Below are 22,549 nucleotides of genomic sequence, written 5' to 3'. Positions count from 1 at the left end.
GTCGATAGCAAGTAATGAAAAAAATGGACATAACACCGAATTAATCAATTTTGGTCACAAATGGGAATAAATAACAAACCGGTAAAACTTCATGTCCATGTATTTGTTATTAGGCCATTAGAACAATTCAAACATAAATGAAAGACTCATTAAAAATATGCAGATGGACATATATCAGAACATGAATTGCTGGAGGGATTGTATTGATTTTTTGGGTTTTCTTTTTAAATAAACATGACCTATAATACTTTCCTAACTTACTGGACTCCCTAAACATGTTTGGATTTCTTCAATAACATCCTAAGGAGGGCCCCCTATTAAATTTAGTGAGGGCAGACTTAGTTAACGTGGGGATTCTTTCATTAATTTGATTTTTCCTTTCATCAAACAGCCAGATGGAGTGGGCTGTCCTTGGTCGAAAATGGACCTGACATGTTTGTCTGGATGACCACACCCACAGCAATGAGCTGATAATGAAATATGGGATTTGTGCGACTTTTTTTCAGCCTCGCTGCAGCAGTCATCCCTTAAGCAGCATTAGCTGCATTGCTTATCATATAGATGACTGCACCACTTCAAAGCATACATCTTCATGCTACTGCACCCAGTAGCTCAGACACAACGATGAGGACTTGGGAGAGTGAAACAAACACAGATGGGTCTGTATTTTGTAAGTAAACAGTCATGCAGTTTACCCTGCTGAATAAAGAACCCCGACTGGTTTGTACTCAAAATCGATGCATGATTCTGCACGGGCCAACTTCTTTTGTTGGTTTATTTTTAGGTTGTGGCAAATTCCAAATTGTTTTGAGCAAGCTTACACACCAAGCAGGCTATTTTAATTATTGGCTTTGGATCGCTGTGCTTTGGCATGTTAAGAGATCACACCACAGCCTGGAACAGCATGGTACACTGCACTAGACCTGCACAATATATTGCAAATTTATCGTTATCGCGATATCAAGCTGTGCAACACGCATTTCGCAAAAGTTGGCAGAAATTGCAATAAATGGTTACCTCAAATGTGCTAAAACAATCTCATGGCAGCTTGAAGTATTTAACTAATCAAATTAATCCATTTATGCATTTGATCAATCAGATGGACGCCGTCAAGTTGTTGACCAATTGGATGGAACCATTTACATCAATGACCAATCAGATGGAGCCCGTGTAAACTAGGGTCATTTAAAGTGTAATTTAAGTTATGTTGACTCTTGTTTAAATTGAACTGTTGCAGTGAACTGTAAACTGTTGATGACGATGTATTGCAAATTACATCGTCATCAAAATATTGATCATATTGATCATATTGCGAGTTTTCCTCATATCGTGCAGCCCCCACACAACACTGTGCCAGAGCAAAAGAGCCACAAATTGCTAACCAGTCAGACTGTTGGTCAAACATGTTTTGATGTTACTGCAAATCTTTAAATATGAGGAACTTAATAAGCAAAAAAAATGACCTAGCTGTAGGCGTCCATGATAAATTTGAAAATGTACCGAAATCGCGATATCATCTTTTTGTGCAATATGCATACTGCAACAGACGGCTCCAATTAATTCCAATTAATGGTTACGTTAAATGCTTACACCCATGTATAGACAGAGAAACCATTATGTTTTATCACTGCAGCCCATATAAAAAAACATTATGGGCTGCAGTGGCTCAGGTGGTTCAGCAGGTCGGCCAATGGTCGAAGGATTGGCTGTTTGTTCCCCATTACCCCCAGTCAACTATCTTGTCTTTGGTCAAGACTCTTCACCCTCCCTGCCTTCAGTGTGGCTCCACTGGTACATGAATGCATACGAATGGTCAGAGGGGCAGCCACGCCTCTGTCAGTCTGCCCCAGGGCAGCTGTGGCTACATCAGTAGTTTAGCAGCACCAAGTATGAATGAGGAGTAAATGAATAATGTAGTATTGTATGGACTTTGAGCGTCTGGAAAAGTGTAGAAAAATCCAATCTATTGTTATTAAGATTGTACCTTTCTCCTATTGGGTAAACTTGTAGTATAATTTAGTTTGACTTTTATTCAAATAAAACTGTTGCAGTGAAATGGAAAGGATGTATGTCTCATTTGTACTTCTAGCGTGAAGTTGGACTTTTTAGCATAGTAGTCAATAGCATATTTACTTTTTGTTAAAACAGATGGTAAAAATCCTCTACAAATGACGTCCAATAAAAAAAAATGACTGTTTTAACAAATTTCTGGATAAATATACTTACACTTAGCTATGGGGGGGGGACTTTAATCAACATAAAAGTGGGAGCCCATCTCCTGGATTAAATGCAATATGAGCATCTGCATTTCTGTTCAGTATTTATATGAGCAAGTTCAAGTCCTCAGTGTGGCCACGCCTTGTACACACACACACACAGGACATGCTCAAGGCTTCTCTCCAATACATCAGCAGATGGTTAGCTGGTGCTAATCCACAGCAGAGGTACAAACAGCTGGAATCTCTTACTGACCTCACCGCTGACAAACCAGCTGGGAGTTTCAGCTGTAACAACCCAGGCAGGGGGGTATTTTGTTTGGGAGCTGTCAGCGTGAGACACAATGTTTTCCTGCCTTCCAGTCCTCCGTGGAGCCAAAAAGCTGGTAATAATCACCGCATCAAAGCAAGGCCAAAGACTTGAGAGAGCCAAATAAAATGATGTGTTTCTTCAGAGTAAATTGAATCTGCACTCTGGGCTGGACACACAAACTCAACATCTGCCCATGACAGACAATCCAGCAGGGTGAAGGTTTCTGCTTCACGGCCTGCATGTAAGAGTGCAGACATGGAAGAAGAGGATCCTGGCGGCCATGTGTCCTCCATATGTTGACTCTGATTACCCATCACCAGCATCTCCTTTAGTTTCTGTCACTGTGTCTAGATGTTAGTGGTTATTAAAAATAGTAACAAATCTTTACCAGAAAGATCAGCCGTCAGTTTTGAGGTTATATATAAAAACATAAATAAAAAAAAGATGAGACGAAACAACTACATTTGAACAAAAGAGAACCAGTAAATTAAGTCTTATAACCTTAGTACATAATTTTCTCATAAGCAGTTAACCTCTTTTTGTAATGTTTATGCATTAGAGGTAAAAGCAATTATATCTCGTTTTTTTATTTAGAGTCACTAATTGACCTATGAAGCATATTTTTGAATTAAGGAAGGAAGCCAGAGTGCCTGGAGAAAACATGCATGCATGAGGAGAACATGCAAACTTAACACACAAAAGACCCAGCTGGGACTTGAAGCAGGGCCTTCTCATTGTGAAGGGAGAGTGCTAACCCCTGGCCACAGTGGAACCCTCAATATGACAAAAAGTTTAGGTGCGGATGAAACAAACCTCTACCTGCATGTAAAGTGTAAAGTTTTTCAATTTCTTATTTCGAGTCTTCAAATCAGAAATGTACAGTAACTTTGGTAAAAATGGATTTAGATATTTTTCTGTTCTGTCTGAAGAAATGAAAACTATCCTATTGCAAAACACTTTTTATTTGCATTTATAGTCAATATAAGGTTTGGCTCTCATACAATTTCACCTCACCAAATCTGCCCCTTTTTGCAAAACGTTGGACACCTCTTCTTATTCAGGGTGTGTCTCCAGGCTTTCAAGCAATGAACCTCCAGAAAACGACATTATGTGCTACAGTCCCCCAACATGGCAGCAGCATCTCTCTGTTTATCAATCAGCCAGGAGTTAATGATGCAGCAGGAAAGGGTGGGGTCGCGCCCTCCCATTTGAAATGCATTACTCACAAGACGAGTGTCCAGCGGTTCTCTGTGTGACTGACAGGGATTCTGCAATTAGTGCAGCAAAACCAGTGTCAAAGAGCGCGCACCCCAACATTTAAGCAAGCAGAGAGCTGCAGATGCAGCACAACAGGGAGGAAATATACTTCTGCTGTGTGAAGCTGCTTTCAAGTACAGAACACAGAAAGTTCTGCTATAACCTCTGTCCGTCCAGCCACCGCCTGTAATTTTGTTTGTCATGTATTTGTCTTGACGTTCCCAAAAGAAAGTCTGCGAGGTGACTTTGGAGTTACATTTTCCTTTCAGTAGACTTGACAGCGCTGACAGAAAAACAATAAAGCTACATGCCGCTGATCACAAATGCCAGCGACTGGGTGTTGCTTCAGTTCCTCCTGCACTGAATTTGTTTTTTTCTTGTTTCGGCTTCTGTCAAACCATGTTAACCTCATTGTCTTATCTTTAAAGGTGCAGCAACAGAAAAAAGAGGTGTCAAAAGTAACCTGTTTCCTGGTATATTTGAGAAAATGCAAATCATGGTTTGTGTTTGTTCTGCTTGTGATGGACATTTGTGTCATCTATTTATACTAAAATAGATTTATGCATTTTTAATTTTATCATCTACATTGATTCTATTTAAACATTTAAGTTTATGTGGCAAATTATAAATAAGACCCAGGGCAGAGCTAAAGGGGGGCAAGGGGTCCCTTCGTAAAAAACGTTGCCCCCCAATTTTTGAGTAAACATTAGTATCATTGTTAACAAAGATTAAGAAATTATCAATTCAAGCTTCTTTAAGGATTGAAAATCTAACATTTATATGATATGATAGTAAAACAACGTAACATGTTCTCCTTTGCCACCCTTCCAAAATCTTATGCCCTCCTCGCACCCCCCCCAAATAAAATATTCTAGCTCCACCATGAATAGACCAACTGTAATCCCAGGCAAAAAACAAATCGCTTGGGACACTTTTAATTAAACCTAGTGTGAACAGAAAAAAAAACAAAACGTGTTGCTTCAGGACACAATAAGGAAAAAAATGTAGACAAGAGCAAAGTAAAGCTTCAAATCTGTGCCATAATGGAACTTCTCGATTGCAAATGACTTTTCAAACTAAAGCCCCACGGGACTTTTCTTCTCTTCAAGGGATTAAAAGTAGCTCAGCTGTGAGAATATTTGGGGGGGAAACTAACATTCCAGACAATAGCTTAAAAGTACAATTTGAGGTTCTTTTAACTGATTTGCTTTGACCATCACACTTACTACTGCAGAACATCAGTGTGTAGCAGTTTAGCAGTCACTCTCTGATATGTCTCATTAAACTCAGACACCCTAATAAGGGACAAATCCTATGTCTAAGTGTGATAAATGAGAAGTCAAGGCTTCCAAGTGCCAATAGCACCCTTTCACTTGATGTGTAATTGAAAGTTACTCAGAGCAGATGTCAAGATAAATATATAAAACACGTTAAGTTTTTATCAAGGAAAAAAACTTCTTGTAAAAGTTAATCTTGGAGCTCTACGTGTTAAACTACAAATGCAGATCAATGTGGTTTGAAAAGCCTACCTGGTTTTAATGTGGTGAGGGCCTTTAGCCCAACAGCCCTAGACAAAAAAAGGCCTAGAAACCCTCACTTCCAATTTAAAAAAATCTATTTTTACTGTTAGAAACAACTCTTTTCCAGAAGCCTGGAAAAGAATGGCCACTCTTGACAGCCATGATCTGTCTGACATCAGGCAGAGCTGCAGGCTGGTGCCAAGTAGAGCAAAGAAGCAGAATTCCCCCTACTTACCCTGAGCTCAGCACAACTCCCGGCCCACATGAAGCACAACATCAACAGAACCTCCAGAGCTGGCGAGCCAATGATTCTTGTAATGGGAAGCGCAGCCTTCATAGCGCACACAGGGAAAGGATTGGGTTTTGGTGTCTCCTCCAAACTGAGCGATGCTCAAACTCATTATGCGGATTTAACTATTATTTAAAACTGCAGCATTGTTTGGAGGATAATTACCCCTTTAAGATAGTCAAGAGAAAAGTTAGACAGGCAGAATATGTGCAATTATAACATTGGGTGTCATGTGTGGATTGATGTTGCTATGCCTAGATATCCCCCTGTGAAATCAGCCAGATGCCATCTCTGAATAAAAGCTGAATGATGGATTACTTCACAAGTTTTCAATTACAGAAATGAAATGATGAGAACCACCTTAAAAATGATTACAAAATAAAAGCGTGAAAGCAGGACACGTTTTTACAAACCATCCAATAAATACAAAAGCTTTAGACCGTATTGAAAGGCAGGTTTTTATCTGGCGGGACACATGCAAACTTAGTTTTTACGTGTTTTAAACGTATTGTTTGATTAAAAACTATTTAAAAAAATTAGAACTGCTGGAGCCTAAAGAATATGTTGGTAGATTTAGAAAAGAAAATATATTTTACTGTGCAAGGTTTATATATCAAAGCGCAATAAGTGATAAAATAATGCAAATTAAAGTGCCAAACACAAAAACGTTATTTGAAAATATTAAATTAATTTTAATAAATGTGGCCCTTTTAGTTAAAAACAAATCAGTTTTTAATTTTGAATTTTAACTATTGACCTTGAAAAGAAGAAAGGAAGTTATAGGTACTGAAATTAGGTGCAGGTGTTGCACAGAGTCTATATTCTGAGTCAATAATGGATTCTACAGTTAGTTTTAGGGGGAACATTCAATAACCTCAAGGGGCATTTAAGGTCCACGAGATCAATAAATACAAAACAAGTGCAAATTACTGCAAAAACAGTGGCTGAATCAAATTTAGAAATTGTCAGTTCGAGTTATTGACTGAAACATGAAGGAAGCTTTAATAAAAAGAAATGTGCCTTGAAGATGCAGAGGAGGTCTTTCAGAATAAAGTGTACTGTATCTTTGGAAAGGTGAACAGTGAATGCACAGGAGTGTATGTATAGTACAGAGGAGATGGGATGTCATTTTAAATTTAAAAAAGCACCCACATAACAGTTACACAAGGATTTTTTAACCATTTCTGAATAAATGGCAGCAAAATTAAATGTTCAAGCTTATTTAGAAATGAGCCTCAATAGCTGAAAAAGTACTTTGTAACTATTATAGAAAATTAAGAAATTAACAACCTGTGTGGGGTTCGAGCCACTTTGGGGCAGTATACATTTTTCCTCCTTAGATAGAAAACAATTTTTTGGTTTGCCACCTTTTTTATTTAATTTTATTTTTTTAATTAAAATTGTCCCAGGGGGCGCAATGAGCTGAATCCAGTGTGGGTCCTTGGGCAACACTCTTTAACTTAACTATGTAGCCACAAGGGGGCCCAAGTCTGGGTTTCCCTGTGCCGGTCCCCAGCCCGGATAAAATAAAGAGTTGTTTCAGAAGGGGAATCAGGCATAAAAAGTCCTAACAAACCACACGTGTGAATCAGTGCAAGTTGATTTGCTGTAGCAATCCCTGATGGGTTGTGCCAAAAGTTGATAAACAACAAATTTAATCAGTTATCATTTTTAACAAAAAAAACACCATAATCTAAAATTGACAAAAATATACACAGTTTTTATCAGTGCCCTCTTTTTTTCACAACCATAAATCTGTTAAATTTAACTAATCCGTCAAGTTTAGCTGAAGTCCATTAAAAAAAAAAATCCAAGAGGACCTGGCTGCAGACATTAACATCCAGAACCAGAAGTCCTCAACCGGAACCAGGCGTACCCCCATAAAGAGGTTTTGATACGTTTTTTCTACAATTCTGAACACTTTTGGGTCACGATGACAACAAGGGTTAGGATCATTTCCATCAGTCGCCATCTTGTTTTCAGCCAGGTTCCTCTCGAAAAATCAGCTGCATCTGTTGTGTTGAACGTTTTTCAACAACTTGAACCTTGAAGAACATCGCAGCAATTCTGTATCAGCTGAAGCAAAATCATAGTGTAGAAAAGAAGAAGGACAGTAAAAAAAAGTCAACTGACTTTGCTTTAGTTTAGTCAGCTTTTATGTGTCTTTTTTAAGGACAGTTTGCATATCTAGGCCATGCTGCTGTTTTATATGTCGAAAAAAAAAGACACACCTGTCCATGTGTGCACCTGTGTACATGGACTAAATTCTACATCTCTAAGTTTATTTTAAGAAAAATAAGAGTTGGGGTTACTTTTCTGTTGAGTGTAGGTATATTTGGTTCTTTCAAGATGTTGAAATAAGGTAAAAGTCATCTCAGAGCAGCAATGACCTCACATGTTCCGTTGTGTGTATGTTCAGCTCAAATAAAGTCTGGAAAATGAAGCATTTTTCGTGATTCAAAACTTTCTCCAACAAAAAACAGAAATGATTGGAAATAACTGTTTCTAGGTGGGTGTTAAAAAAAAAGTTTTGTGCAGGAATTCTGGTCCATTTGTTGTTTTTTTTTTAATTTATGATCTTTGTGCGTGTTTTGTCAAGTCTCACCACAACATTTTGATTGTGTCAAACAGACAAAAGTCAAAATGATCACTCCCTGCAGTGGACAGGACTAACCACTCTACTTTAGTTTACTTAATGAAACACATTTCTTCACAAGTTTTATGTGCTTTTTTTTTCAAACTATTTTTTAAAGACTTTCAAGAAAACAGAGTTCATGAAATAACATTCAACACTAAAACTGGGACACTTTTTTATGGTTTATCTGCATATTAAAGTCCCAATCTGATCATCTTTTGATCTATAGTAAAGGTTTGGTCTTTTAGTATACCTATTTTTTTTTTTGCCTAAGTGAAAAATTGTGTCGTTTTTTAGGATATAGTTTCAGCAGAGTTGCATGAGTTCATCAGAATTTTACCTCTGAGTTGTGGGCGGGACCGTTGGTGCAGAGCAACCCCGCCCCTCTTCCCCCTCCCTGTTACTGGGAGCTCAAGCGGGGAGCTTGTGGTCGGTGCATTTCCTACGTCACAACGACAATCTTCATCATACTGCATGTTTTCTTCTTCTCCGGATTCACATATTTAAATAAAAAAGTACTATGACTATACTACTGCTATGATATTTTATTTTAAGAACATGTGAAGAAAACGTCAACATTGGTCTTCAAATGATTTAACATCAACTTAAACATCTTCAGATGTTTACTTCTGATAAGATTACCATCTTCATTCTGTTAGCAGAACTAAGAAATTTAGATTTATTTGGAAACCACTACAATTTTGTGTTAAAATAATAGCTATTACAGTTTTACAGAAATAAAAAATGTCCTGATGTGTAAATATTTTAAGCAAAAACGTAGCTTCAAAGAGACTTTACTGTTAAACAAAGTCATAAGAGAAGGATACTTTGCACATGTCCAATACACATGTAACCATAATAAGAATATTGCACATGCAGGAGTACAAAGTATCCCAAATAACAGTGACAAATGAGTTCCAGTTGGAAAGTCTCCTGTTTTTTCTCGTTTCCTCCACCGTTGCAACATGTATGCAAAACTCACATCTGGCTCTCATATGCTGTACCTCAACATGCCACTCAACAGTTTGCATGTATACACACAAACCAAATGGTTTCCCGGACAACAATCAGCCTTAATATATTGACTACAAACTAAAAAGTCTCAGTCTGACCTGTTATCAACCTAAATGGGTGTTTGATTTCAGCAGAAGTGATCCCCAAAGACTATCAGGGACAGTTAAAGGCAACTGATCTGCAAAGTTCAGACTAAGTTTAGAATTTTTTATCATATAAAAATGACTGTTTTTCTGTGATTTATGACTATATTAGGAAAAAGAAATAAAACTTAAAAACATAAAGACAAAAAAATGAAACTGGTAGCAGATTGGTCCATATGGGAGTGGATTTTTTTTTCCTCTGGCAAGGTCTGCTGACATTGTTATTTCAAACTACGTATGCCAGGTGCCAAACCAGTAGTTTATCCAATCGCCTTTATAGCTGTGGATCACTAGAGGGGAGATCCTTCATCCTGTTTCCAACTCTGTTATACCCAGAAGGTATCTGCTCCTCCTGGGAAAGGAGCGTGCTTCTGCTCTGGCTCTTCATGTCCCTCAGGAGGAGCTTTGGTTGTGTGTCTGGGTGCAGGGGGTGTGGGAGGGATGGAAAGGGGAAAGTGAGTTACTGGTTGGTTGCATGCGCTGGTAGCTCAGACTGATTTATGTACGTCTGTTTGGCATTGTTCATGTGCGCTCATACAGGCTCATTTTGCACAGAGCAAGCTCGAGGTTTACAGATGAGGATTTGCATTCTGTTCTTTCAACACTTTGAGCAAAAACACGACATCCTCTGTCTGCTTTCCCAAATTCTGTCAACTGCAGACTGGAAAAAGAGGAATCAGTTACAGAACTTTTGATGCCCCGCAAGTTTTCCATTCTCTGAAGCAACATTATGAGAAGAAAAAAAAAGGCTGGGCATCCAGCCCGTCTTTTTAGAGAGCAAAAGGCAAAATAAAAAATAAATGAATAAAAGTCAGAAAATGGAGGTGATAGAGGACTGAAATGCAGGACACATGGCATATTGGCAGAAACTAAAGCTTCGGTAAATAAAACATGACACATGACAAAGCACAAAACAGAACCCAGACTGTACCACAACTAGAACCTGAAGCTATAAGGAGACCCAAACGGACAAAGGGGACAACCAGGGACTGAAGTACTGAAGGATAATGACCCAACAGAAAGCAGCTGTGAGCACTCAAAATTGAAAGCAGGTGTGCTGCTGGTACAGAGGGAAAAACCAGGAAACCACCAAACGCAAACTTGGACACAAAACGGAACTAAAACAACATAAGGAACCCCTTTAAAAAATAAAAAGTAATAATTAAATTAAAGAGGAAAAAGATGACTTAGCTTATAAAATTGAAAGCCCAAATTTTATATTATTTTATGTACGAATTCCCTCACTAATCCTGAAGCCCTAATAAACTGTGTAGTGTTCTGGATTTTGACATAATTTGGACACATGCTTCCTAATATGAAGGCATCTATTTGCAGAAATAAAAACCTACTAAGACTGTTTATAAAACCTGAGTTTTGATTATGAACATTTCGATAATTTATACAAAATACATTTAAATTAATTTCTTTCAAATAAATCGTTCTGATGCATCGTATTCTCTATTCCCCAATCTTGACAAAGGGGCTATGACCGAATTATTTCCCTACATCACTACTACAATGTAGTGCGTTCGCCATTTTGTAGTGCTGTCCGAATCTACAATTCCCAAATCGAGTGCCCTAGAAATTTCCCAGAAGTCTCTGCGAAAAACCAGTCTGCATCGATTCTCTCTAGATTGGCGAACATAGACCACAATGCATTGCGTTTGAACAACTGTTGAAAGAAAATGTATTTAAATGTATTTTTAAAATACAATTTCAACGTTTTATCTTCAAAACACAGTGGATTAATAAATAATCATCCCAAAACACTTAAATGGGTTAGATTTTCACTTTGTGAAATCGATTACAACATATTCGCTGTTTAATTAAAAAAAACGTGGGCATGGTGTATACGTTGCTTTTAAAATCCAGGGCACTACATAGTCCCACACTATAACGTTTTTAGTAGTTGGGGATTAGGGAGGGAATTCGGACACATCCAGAGACTTCTGGGAAATTTCCAGGCCCTTGGCTTTTGGAATTTTAGATTCAAACACCTCTACAAAGTGAAGAACACCTTTTATAGAGCACTGAGAAGTGAGTAGTTTTTTTGAAAATATTTTTTAAATGTCTTTTTGCTCATGAATAAAAACATTTTCCATTTCTGTTGAAAAGGTTAAATAATGTGCATTTGATGTCTCACAACTGAATTTTAGACTGCATGTATAACGTTCAGTCATTAAAGAGAATAATTAATAAAAACAATCCGTGTTAACTTTGAGTCTGTAATTGAAACAAATTCAGACGGTAAACTAAATATTTCAATGTGTAAACAATTGTAATTAAATGTACTGATCTACTATGGAATATTTGTCAATGATGTAAATTAAAGGTGTCTTTTTTAACAGCCTTACTCCACCCTCAACCAAATCCCCTTACCTACAATGGCAGATGGGAGCAGCGATTTTAAAATAAATAAAAAGTAATTTCAGCATCAACAAACAAGTCTACATTTTACAGTACAGATATTTTGAAAACCTAGCTAACCATTTAACATTTGCGATGTACCTCAGGAATGGCGTTAAAGCCTCCACTTCCACTGAAAGATGAACTTTTACCAGGGACTCGGATTTGGTAGAGACACATGGGCGGTGTCCTTTTTAATTAACGGATGTGTCAACAGTTTAAAATCCTCATTGCGGAATAATACAACCCCAAGTCTTATATAGGGTATATCTCATATGTCGGGATGCAGATGTGAAAGAAAAATCCTGGAGGAAGATTCACGAGATTTGCATCACTTTGACATTTCGCACCAAGCCATGTGCTAATATTGGGTACCAGTGTGAACACCGTACGATAAAAGCACTTTTAAGAGCGTAAAACACATGCCCCGTGTGAGCGTAGAATTACAGCACAAATTAAAGCACAAAGCCGCTTTTCTACAACAGAGTTGATGAGTTACTGCTGTCAAAAAAATGTCAACACTGGAGGTAAAGATCCAGGGTTTAACAGTTAAAAACAGATGTACTCATACATGCAAGTCATAAAATGGTTGTTTTTCTGACCAATTCAACCAGTTTGCGTCAAAACTAACCTTTGAAATTCTATTTTCACTAGAATAAGTGTTATTTTGAAAGATTACATAATGACAGTGTGGTACTGTCCTTTTTTACACTGACTTTTCAAGATTCTATCTGTATTTCACTTTGCTGACAAGAAGAACAAAAAACGTTTAGCATGCAAACTCTAAAAACAGCATATTCACCCGTCATTTGGTTGGAATTTTCCCCAAAGGTTTTTTTGCTTTTGTCCTCTTTGGTCGGTACTTAACTAAGAACAGGGGTTGGTGCTGTGGGTGGAGGGGAGGGGAGGTCAGGTTAATTTAACCACTTTGAGTTAATCCATTACTTCAAATGCGTTGCAGAGGGAACTGGCCAAAGACAAACTGAAAGGTCATGTATCAAGTGCACATTCACCACAATCTCATGTTTAAACTTCTGAGCAACAAGGGAACTTCAAACAATCAAGGCTATCGTTCTTTTCACGAGAACAGAATCTCAATTCATTAAGCTGGTGTCTACTTGTTCGCCTCGATCTTTCCCTGCCCGATTTCCCTGTCTTGCATTCCCTCAGTGAAATCTAACAATTAGGAGCTGAATACCAATGCGCTTCTGCCTTTTAACCCGTTGATTGTTTTAGTGAGTTGGGTTTCTTCATACTAGTACAAAAAAAGACTTCAAAGAAATAGCGGACTTGCAAAGTCAACAGGCTTTTGTTCCTGGAAGAGATGGGAGACCGATCAAGGCTGTAAGACTGAAGATAGGGGGAAAAAATCCCCCCCAAAAAACAGATTTAATTATTCGAGAAATGAATTTCTGACGTGAACAAGGTCAGAATCTGTGTGCGTGGTCTCTGACGAAAAACAGCCGTGTCATGTTTCCAGAGGGTTAGGAAAGATGTAAAAGCAACTAAACTTCAAACAAAGAATACAAAACACTTCTCAGCTGATAAAAATGGCTCTAAATTGACTCAAACGTGGCACACTGATTACCTTAAAGGTCGGATGAGGTAACAGACGGGGATGTACTAGTATTATGGTTGTAATAAGTTTTTGAATGGCCCGTAACAAAGGTAAATGGCCTGAAGTGAAACAGGACATTAAAGTATACTGAGCATTTAACTATGCCAGTCTCATGCATTTATTCATGCACTTCTTATTCTACAAATGCAGTTTTTTTTTAACACAACAGTGAATCAACCCATCTAATCAACCCAAACTCTAATCAATAAAATTTGATTAGAGTTGAACAAGTTTGAAGTTTCCCGAATCTGATATTTGAAAAGCGACCTGCCAATATTTGTTTAGGCAAGGGATGCCCACAGTTTCTCGGCATACAAGCTGAACATAACGACAGAATCCAAAAGATCTATTTAGTTTATTTTTGATGATCTACCCACACTTCCTTTGCGATCAACCGGTCGATCATGATCAATGTATTTGACACCCCTGGTTTTGGCCATCTCAGCTTTAGCCATCTACATATGAATTTTTTAAAATATTATTTATGTGCTATTACAGTGATTTATTTTATTATGTCTTTATTTTTTTCTTAATTTATTAAAAGACCAAAAAATATCACAAAGACTATTCATTCATTTTCCGTACCTCCTCAGTCCCTTTCAGGGAGTGTGGTTGCTGGAGCCTATCTCAGCTGCTGTTGGGCAAAGGGTTGCACATAATCAAACACACACATACATTTACACAATCTGGAGTAACCAGTTAACTTAAAGAGCAGGTTTTGGATTGAGTAAGTGTTCAAGCAACTACTTTTAATGAAAAGCCTATTTAAATGCACGTACATGCATGTTTGGGCTTCTGCATTCAAAATGTTTGTGTTTACCCGTAGCTTCGCACATTTTTAAGACCGTCATAGGGCTTTATGAGCCCGCATTGAAAGTTAAACCAGGTCAAACTTTGACCAATCAGGGACTTGGTATTGACTTATGGATGGCGTCTCTTTTAATTCCTGGAGGTGCCAACTGTTTGAAAAGGATCATGGGGGAGAAATTAATAATTGCGGTTTGTTTGTGAAAGAAAAAACCTGGAGTAAGATTCACGAGATTTGCTCCGCTACGACATTTCACACCAAGCCTCTTCCAACTGTAGGTGGTGGACATGGGCTAGTAAAGTGAATAAAATAAAAAAAGATTTAAAAACACCATTCCTGCTTGTCCAGTGTGATTACCAAGGGCTACACATGCGTGTTTAGCACGTTCTTGAACGTTACACCTACTGTGAAAATAGCATAAGTCAAGAATGCCAATCAGCATACCACCATACAAACCATTTGAAAGACTAACAAATGGAAACATATTCACAGAGCCGTTGTTTCCATGTTTGTTTGGTTTGTTTACATGCTTTTCCATCTTCACCTTTTTCTGTCCTTTCATGATTCTGTGAATTGTCTTAGTGAAGCAAATGTGGTGTAGAAATACAGTCGCCTTGCTCTGAGAATCCTGCACATATCAAGTATGTTCATGCGGTAAACCATCCCTACCAAAAAGGCTTATTGGTAAAACCAACATATATTCCTTACGGGTTTTAACAGTTTTACTGCATCCGTCTGCAAAATAGATCCTGTTTTTTATCCTGTGTCCCTTCAACTGTCTATTCGTGACCTCTATGCTCTTCTACTTCATAATATTAGAGAAAAGTGTGTCATGGAGTCATGTTTTGATTCCTCTGTGTGTCCCAGAGCAATCCACTGCCTCTTTATCAAACACCAGTGGCTGCTATTGTTGTTGGCAGCTCCCTCCTGTCTTCAGTGCAGGAGGGATTAGGTGAGAGTGACTGAAGAGGCGTACAGGGGCCAACCAAAAGAGATCCCGCCATGTCCTACACCCCCAAAGAGGAAAGCTTGGAGCCTTGAGTCCAAATACATTTAAAAAAATAAAAAATAAAGAGAGGCTGCCATCACCCTGTCTGATAAAGTAGAAAATGTTGCCCCATGCTTTCCATGACTCCCTCTGTGCCAATTTCAGCAATGTGTGCTGTCAGAGTAAAGCTCCTGATGACAAGTGGGATGTGAAACCAAAAGCATCTGCTTTCTACATGACATGTGAGGGTGCCTAACTATCTCTGCACCGTTGCCTTTCATCAGTTATCTAAGCTTGGTGATTAACGATCATCTGCAGCCTGAACTCTTACGCAGGTTTTCCTGTGACTCTTGCAGCAACGTGAGGACCTAAAAGCAGGCTAATGCAAAAAGGGAAAGTGGATTTACCAGGTGAAGGTTCCCGGCACAGATATCTGACAATTTTTTGCCAGTTTTTTGGGGGAAATTCACTACGACGAGTGTTGCTGGTTTTCTTAAAAATGTGTCAGAAGGGAAAGGCATCTCGTGTGTCACCTGAAAAAAACCAGACTTGCCCCCCTTACAGCGAACTGACTGATGACCGCATGTGGTTTCTCTGCTCAGTCAGTGACCCTGCACTCAGCCAATGCAGGTCATAGGAGTGTCAGTGGACTGTGAGAAAGGAGAGAACAGGATGGGGAACAAGTCGAGTGAGCATTCCCTCCCTACTGATGTTAACTTGCATCAACTCAGACAGATCTCTCAGACAGAAGGGAGGATGGAAGCCAGGACTATGACCATAGACTGATTATCTTCATGGTCAGCAGCAACACAGGTCAAAAACTTTGGCTGCTTTTGTTTATTCCTTTTGGCACAGCACAGCCTTGAGAAAATGGGACTTCACTTGAATTTATGAAGAGTGTTTGCCTAAAGAGGTGAAAGGCAATGATGTGTGAGTCAGAGGCAGAAAAAGGCAGCCCATTAGCAGAGAGACCATAAAAAGTCAGAGATTGAGAGCCTTTGTTAACTGCAACTCAAACAAACTTCACTACCACAAAATGTTTAATAATTTTAATGAGGCTACATTCTTATATTGCAAATCGTGAATCTTTTCGGCATTAATAGTTATTTCTGATGGTTAATATTTACGTGACTGATTGTCTCTTATACCTTACACTCTGTATATTGAGCATGAAACCTATTTCTTATTCCCCAAAGACGAACAAATCAAATATGTGAAGACTCTTCTTTCATAGCTGCACTCTAGTGGGAGATGAGTCCCCAAAGCTAATCTTTTTCTGTTATTTTCCTAATTTCCCACCATAGTCAGAGTGGAAATATATCAGGGATTTCAGGCTACAGCATGTCCAAACGTTTTTTTCTGCAGCTATAAATTAACAGTTTTGTTCAGTTTTTAGAAAGGAAACTAGAATCTTTAGGTAAATAGGGACAAAGTGACATGACAGCTGCACTACGACGGTCCATTGAATGCTTGTTGAAAGTATAACCAGTTGAACTCTGTCTAGTCAGGGACTCAATTTGGTAGCGACGTATGGATGGCATCCTTTTTAACTCATGGAGGTGCCAACCATTTAAAAATTTCCCTGAGTTTTTTTTATATATCGGAACAGAGCTGTGAAAGAAAAAGCCTGGAGCGAGATTTATGAGATGTGCACTGCTTCCACATTTCACAACAGGCCTCTTCCAATTGTAGATACATAAACTAATATCGGGCAATGTCAAGAGGACAAAAAAACATTAAAACAAACAAGCTAACACGACCTATGGTAACTGGCAGCCTAATGTGGCGCCGGTTGTGAAAGTGTTCTTTTCCACATTCAGAATATATTTTTTTATCATTGAAATTCTATATAAAATAGAAGCAAAATGGTCATGCAAGCAACTCTGTCTGGACTATGTAAAAAGCTGTTTTATATTCTATTAAACATTAGACATTACTAACAAAGTCTGAAAATTGGGCATCATGTATGGATGAAGCCCCTTAATACCGAATACCACTTTATCGGAACAGGGTACAAATGGACAAAAAATTACTCAGAAGTCTTGCGAGTCATTTCCAAGATCAAACAAGGGAGCTTGTAACAGATGAGTCACTGAAAACATGAAAAACAGAGAAGGAGGAGGAGGAGGAGGTATTGTTTCCCCTGTTCCCTGCCTTCCATCATGCAAAAATGACTGCATGTTCCTCCAACTCTGAGCACTACTTAGCAGCCATCAGGCGACCTTCCTTGGAAACCTTTGATGGGCTGGCGGCCGCTTTTTGTTACTAAGACACGGGCTTGGAAAACCTGCTCCATGTTTGTTAACTCAATGCATGATGCATGTGAGACACTATTAAAAAAAATAAAAAAAGATCAGAGGAGGGATTTGATTGTGCCAGATTATAATTTATTGGAATGATTATGATAAAAAATAAAATAAAATAAAGCACATCTTTGCAACTACCTTTTCCACAAAAACATAAGACCTCTAAATTCAGGGGTGTCCTTCAGGTCTTTAGGGAAAATGGAAGCGCTTCCATGTAGATTTCATTTGGCCACAGTGTTCTAAGCAGTAATGGGGGTTAGGGACTCAGAAATACTTCTACCAGCTGGAGTCAGAAGACCCCTGAGGTGTGATGGAAAAAAAGATCCATTTTAGTGCTCCAAAGGTCTTTCAGATACACTTTCTTCTTCACTTTCTTGTAGTTTGGAATCTATCAGCTTGAAAAAATAAGAGTTTTTACTATTTTAAGGTCAGCCTGCACAACTGAGCTACATAAATGGATATAAAGTATGTTTGACTTTAGCTTGTCCTTATCTGAAAGCTACTCTACAGTGGATAAAAGACTTCAAGAGTTAAGCTACAAACAAGAGAAGAGAGCTACATTATGCTTTGATTTTATAACATCTTAATAAATCAAAACATATATATTAACTGTATCCTAAAAACTGTCCGAAAATATCAAGGCAAATCCTGCAATCATGTGTTTGAACTAAACTTCATTCAACCAAAAGCTGTGTGTAATTTCAATTTCAAAAGATATGTGTATGGTGTAAACTCCCACACTCATTATTAATCTTTTTTTCCTGATGACTGAAAAAGTAGAAACAGATTAGATAAAAGTGTGAATAAATCATTGGCGATCTGATAAAAGATGTTTTCTTTAAAACTGCCAATTTTATTGAGGATAAAAAGATCACATGAACAAAAAAGATAAATTATATAAAAAAAAGAATTAATGCTGTATTTAAAATGCAACTGAAATTGTTGAGAAATAATTAAGTGGAAATGGCCCCCAAACTGCTCTTATTGCTGGACAAGAATTTAAGCAAAATCTAAAGGATTGAACGTAAAGTTTCAAGTCTGATACAAAAACATGTGTTTACACAATAAATAAATTAACAAATAGAAAACATAAACCACCTATTTATTCATGCAGTTTTTCTTACATCCCCCCAAAAAGGGACAAACTTATTTCAAGATGCCAATATTAAAAACAGAACACAGAGTCCTGCTTATTAATTACAGCTCTAAACCAAAAACTAATTGGAGCCTCTGTGAAGGTAATTGCAAAGAAACTAACTCCTTCCAAAAAAAAAATATTTTTTTTAAGGAAGCAGTTAAAAGTTGCAGGCTATGGACAAGATGAGCTCATTTCAAAGGCTTGTCTTTGAAACTAATGAATCTCAATATATCATAGCTCTGCAGCCTTCAAGGCTTCAGCTAAGCTTTAGTCCACCCCTTCCTTAGAATTAAGGTGTGGTGGCTCAGAATTCATGTTAAAGCTTAGCGAGTTTGAATTCGGTGCATGAAAGAAAGTGTATGTTTTATTTCATCCAAAAAAAAAGCGGTGCTGTAAAAAGTATATTGAATATGAGTGATTTGACTGAACACAATGTCGTAAAAAAGAAAAAATAATCCATAAATAGTAATAAAAGTGAAGTAAATACATTTTTGATCCAGTCATCATGAACATAAGAATCTAGCCAAAAAGGCTTAAAGGCCTATATTAAGCCTTTCAGAACAAACTGCATCCATATATATGATAATAAATTATCTTTGTCACACTAAAGAACGACTTTATTTATGAAAAATGAGTTATTTTCACAATTCATTTTCTACCCAGAAGTAAGACAACTCCATCTCTCAGGCTACGACTTTCGCTCCTTGTGGGTGCCGCCCATTGTATGTACCAAAACTGTTCGCCCTGCATACTCAGGGGCCTGACACTAATGATGACGTCACACTACGGTAACCTACTTGGACAAACTACGTAGCTTCGAGATCTGCTCGGGTGCAACATATTTTAATTTCACGTTTCATTTGAAACCTTTTTTCCCTCATAAGTTGTGTCTGACATTATTCTTTTTAATGTTTATATAAGGATTTTGCCAAAACCCACTTAGTAAAAAGATCTGTGGCTGTTACAATAACTCGAAGCTTTGTGTTTGCAGGCAGGGGAGGATGCTTTGTTACGGTGTTTGCTCCAGAGGAGGATTCGGACCGCAGTCTCTCCGGCTGCACTGCAAGAGCGAGCTGCTGGAGTCAGGAGAACCGTGTCTCCTTGGAGATTTGTATCTCCAAGCAGAGAAATGGCTATTGGACGGAAGAGGCCTTTGAATGAACAGTCCTGAGAAACCTTGCAAACAATCATGTGAAGATTTGTCACCAGTTGGGTCCAGACAAAATAAAGGCTGATGTTATTCTAGTTAAAGTTCATCCAAGGCTAAATGTGGTTAGCACGTATTGGCCTAATCATAACCCTTCTTCCGGCTCCTTTCCGCCAAGAATTAAGCACTGGCTGCACAGATTTAAAAAACTATAAACGTACAGGCACTTAATAATAATCATAACAACAATAACAGCATGCTTAGAAGATCATCTCGCTCTACGCTGCAGCTCTGTTTGTTTACAACGGAACTCGCCATTTCTTCTTCTACTGCTGTACAATAATTTATCCAGACCAATCACTATCTTACACGTCAACGGACAGACATAGAGCCAATCAAATAGTGTGATGTCATCATAAGTCGCAGGGCCCCGAACACTTATTGGAGGCCGAACAGCTCTGGTACCTTCACTGGCCTCGGCAGCTTGGCTACTTTCAAGATGTTCAACCACTTCATCATACCTTCTTCTAATCGATTTTTAAAGTTTTCCCAGTGGTCTTTTTAATAAGGATTATAATTGTTTTAGCCCAGATTAAAAACCTGCAATACTGAAGCCATCCAGCCGTCCATTTTTGAGTGAGATGCCAGCTCAGATGAAGAAAATGTAGACATACATGGATCTAGTTGTCTGCTAGTGGATGCATCAGAAGGGAGTGCAGCAAATTGTAGCTTTCATTGACATGAAAGCTACAATCTGCTTTTTACAAATACATTTTTTGTCAGCTCCTGATTCACAACAATTTGAATAAAGAAATACTCAGAAATGCAATTTTAAGCTTAATTTCATTTATATGTGCCCTCCATGCAACAAGAAAAATGCAACAAGAACATGTTAAAAACGCCAAAAACACAATTTTCAGAGTGCGTCTTTAAAAGAAATAAACATTTACTCCTACTACATCAACATTTCCAAGGATTTAGTTGTTTATAACCATGAATCCCTTCACCCTACCTCCATCAGATTACCACCAGTGAGCTGACAGTAAAAAGACCAAGGGATTTTCACAGCCTCTTCTAGTTTTTGCTTAAACGTTCTGCACCACTTCTGACTGTAAAACCACAAATGTCCAAGAAACATGCTCTACCCTCTGGGGTTGAAATCAAAAAGTTAATTGTTGGTTTTAACTGAAAATATTTATGTAGATGGGGATATCTGTGGGGTTGGCTTCTTCTGTGCTCTCTGTGGGAAAAAAAGACTTCTTAGGTCTTTAGTCTGAACACAATGTAATTATTTGTTGATAGTGGATACAGATGTTGGAGGTGACCAACTGACTTTATGTCATCATGGTAAAACATCTGTAATTTGTAATCAGATCACAGAAGTACAACAAGAAGAACAAATACACTAAGAGTCAGTTTTGGCCACAAAAAAGTGCAATTCAGCCTCAATATATTAATTTTTCTTTATTTTGAAAAAAAATGTAATATTAACCATAATCTTTGCTCAAAAACGAGCTTTATAATGATGCGTTCAAGTGCACACATGTTCACAAGCAGACTTGGATGAACTGAAAAAACAGGCCCCTTAGAACTAAAAAAAAAGATGTTACTCCATTTTCTTAAAAAAAAATAATCTGGCAATGGAGTAGAAAACAGTCAAGACATGTTTTCTCAACCTAAGATTATTTTACTATTGAAAAATGTAAGATTTCTTTTCATCCAAAACAAAAAGTAAGACCATTTTTATTGAAACAAGGGACTTCTACATTCAGAAGATTTAGGTATTGCAGTATCTTCCTTCTAAAATCACAGCTTGCTGCACAAAGAAAACTAAATGCAGGAAGGGAAACTTAGGCTCAATTGTTTAGAAACTTTACTCTTTTAAAACTTTACTCAACTATGACAGTAAAAGTCAAATGGCCAGCTTGAACAAGCTTTAAAACTGATGACAAAGGTTTTTTTTTCATATTTATTTTACAGAACAATTGAAAAATTATGCTTTTCTTTTCTTTTTTTTGCTTTTAAAGTAATGAATCTGGAAAGGAGTTTTTTTTCTCCAAAAAAAGTTTTGTGCTGTGCTGTGTTTTTGGCTCTTTGATTTGTTTGCTCCCCAGGAGAGGCTGCTTCCTGTACATGTTTTGATTAAAACACTCACTGAGATGTGCAACAGGTCAAAGGCCCAGCAGTGCAGACAGATATGGAGTCAAGTAACATCCTCGAAGCCTCATATGTAAACTGGGACACAATGCGTCTGGACTGCCTTGGCTGCATTGTATTGTTCTTACAAACACAAGAGTGATAAAAAGATGTTTGTAGATTACAGCGATGGGAAACATTTAGTCTGTTATCGAGTCTTGCTGCATAAAAGACAAGATGGATAGTTATCCTCCAAGTTCTTGATGCTGAAGGCTATAAACATGTAGAAAAAAAAAACTAAACAAAACTGATGAACATCTCCCATCCAACTGATGAGCCCCAGACCTCCTCTTTAGTGATCACACTTTCCAAAAGAAATGTGAGAGGAGGGCATGTCGCTCATTTGGGACTTGTCCTAATATCGCATTTAAAACCACAAATCAGTTAAGATTGCAGGGTCAGGTGTGGATCCATACTCTGTGGTAAAAGCTAATACTAAAAGTCTCCACAGGAATAGATTGGACAAGCCAATATCATTTAAACTCTTACCTCCCCCAACAACCAGCTCATGAATGCAGGAAAAGAGTTGGCTCAGAACATAAATAATAGGGGTGT

General features: G+C 37.9%; 1 protein-coding gene across 1 annotated transcript in view; it reads right to left on the bottom strand.

The window, feature by feature from the left end:
- adam12a (ADAM metallopeptidase domain 12a) overlaps positions 1–22,549 on the bottom strand; it is a 100,443-nt gene that overhangs the window by 43,213 nt on the left and 34,681 nt on the right. The gene's annotated exons all lie outside the window — the stretch shown is intronic.

The sequence above is a fragment of the Oryzias latipes genome, chromosome 19, assembly GCF_053564925.1.
Source record: "Oryzias latipes strain Hd-rR chromosome 19, Olatipes_Hd-rR_3.1".
Lineage (NCBI taxonomy): Eukaryota > Metazoa > Chordata > Actinopteri > Beloniformes > Adrianichthyidae > Oryzias > Oryzias latipes.
Note: the sequence above shows the minus strand (reverse complement) of the source record. Positions and strands in the feature narration are given on the sequence as shown.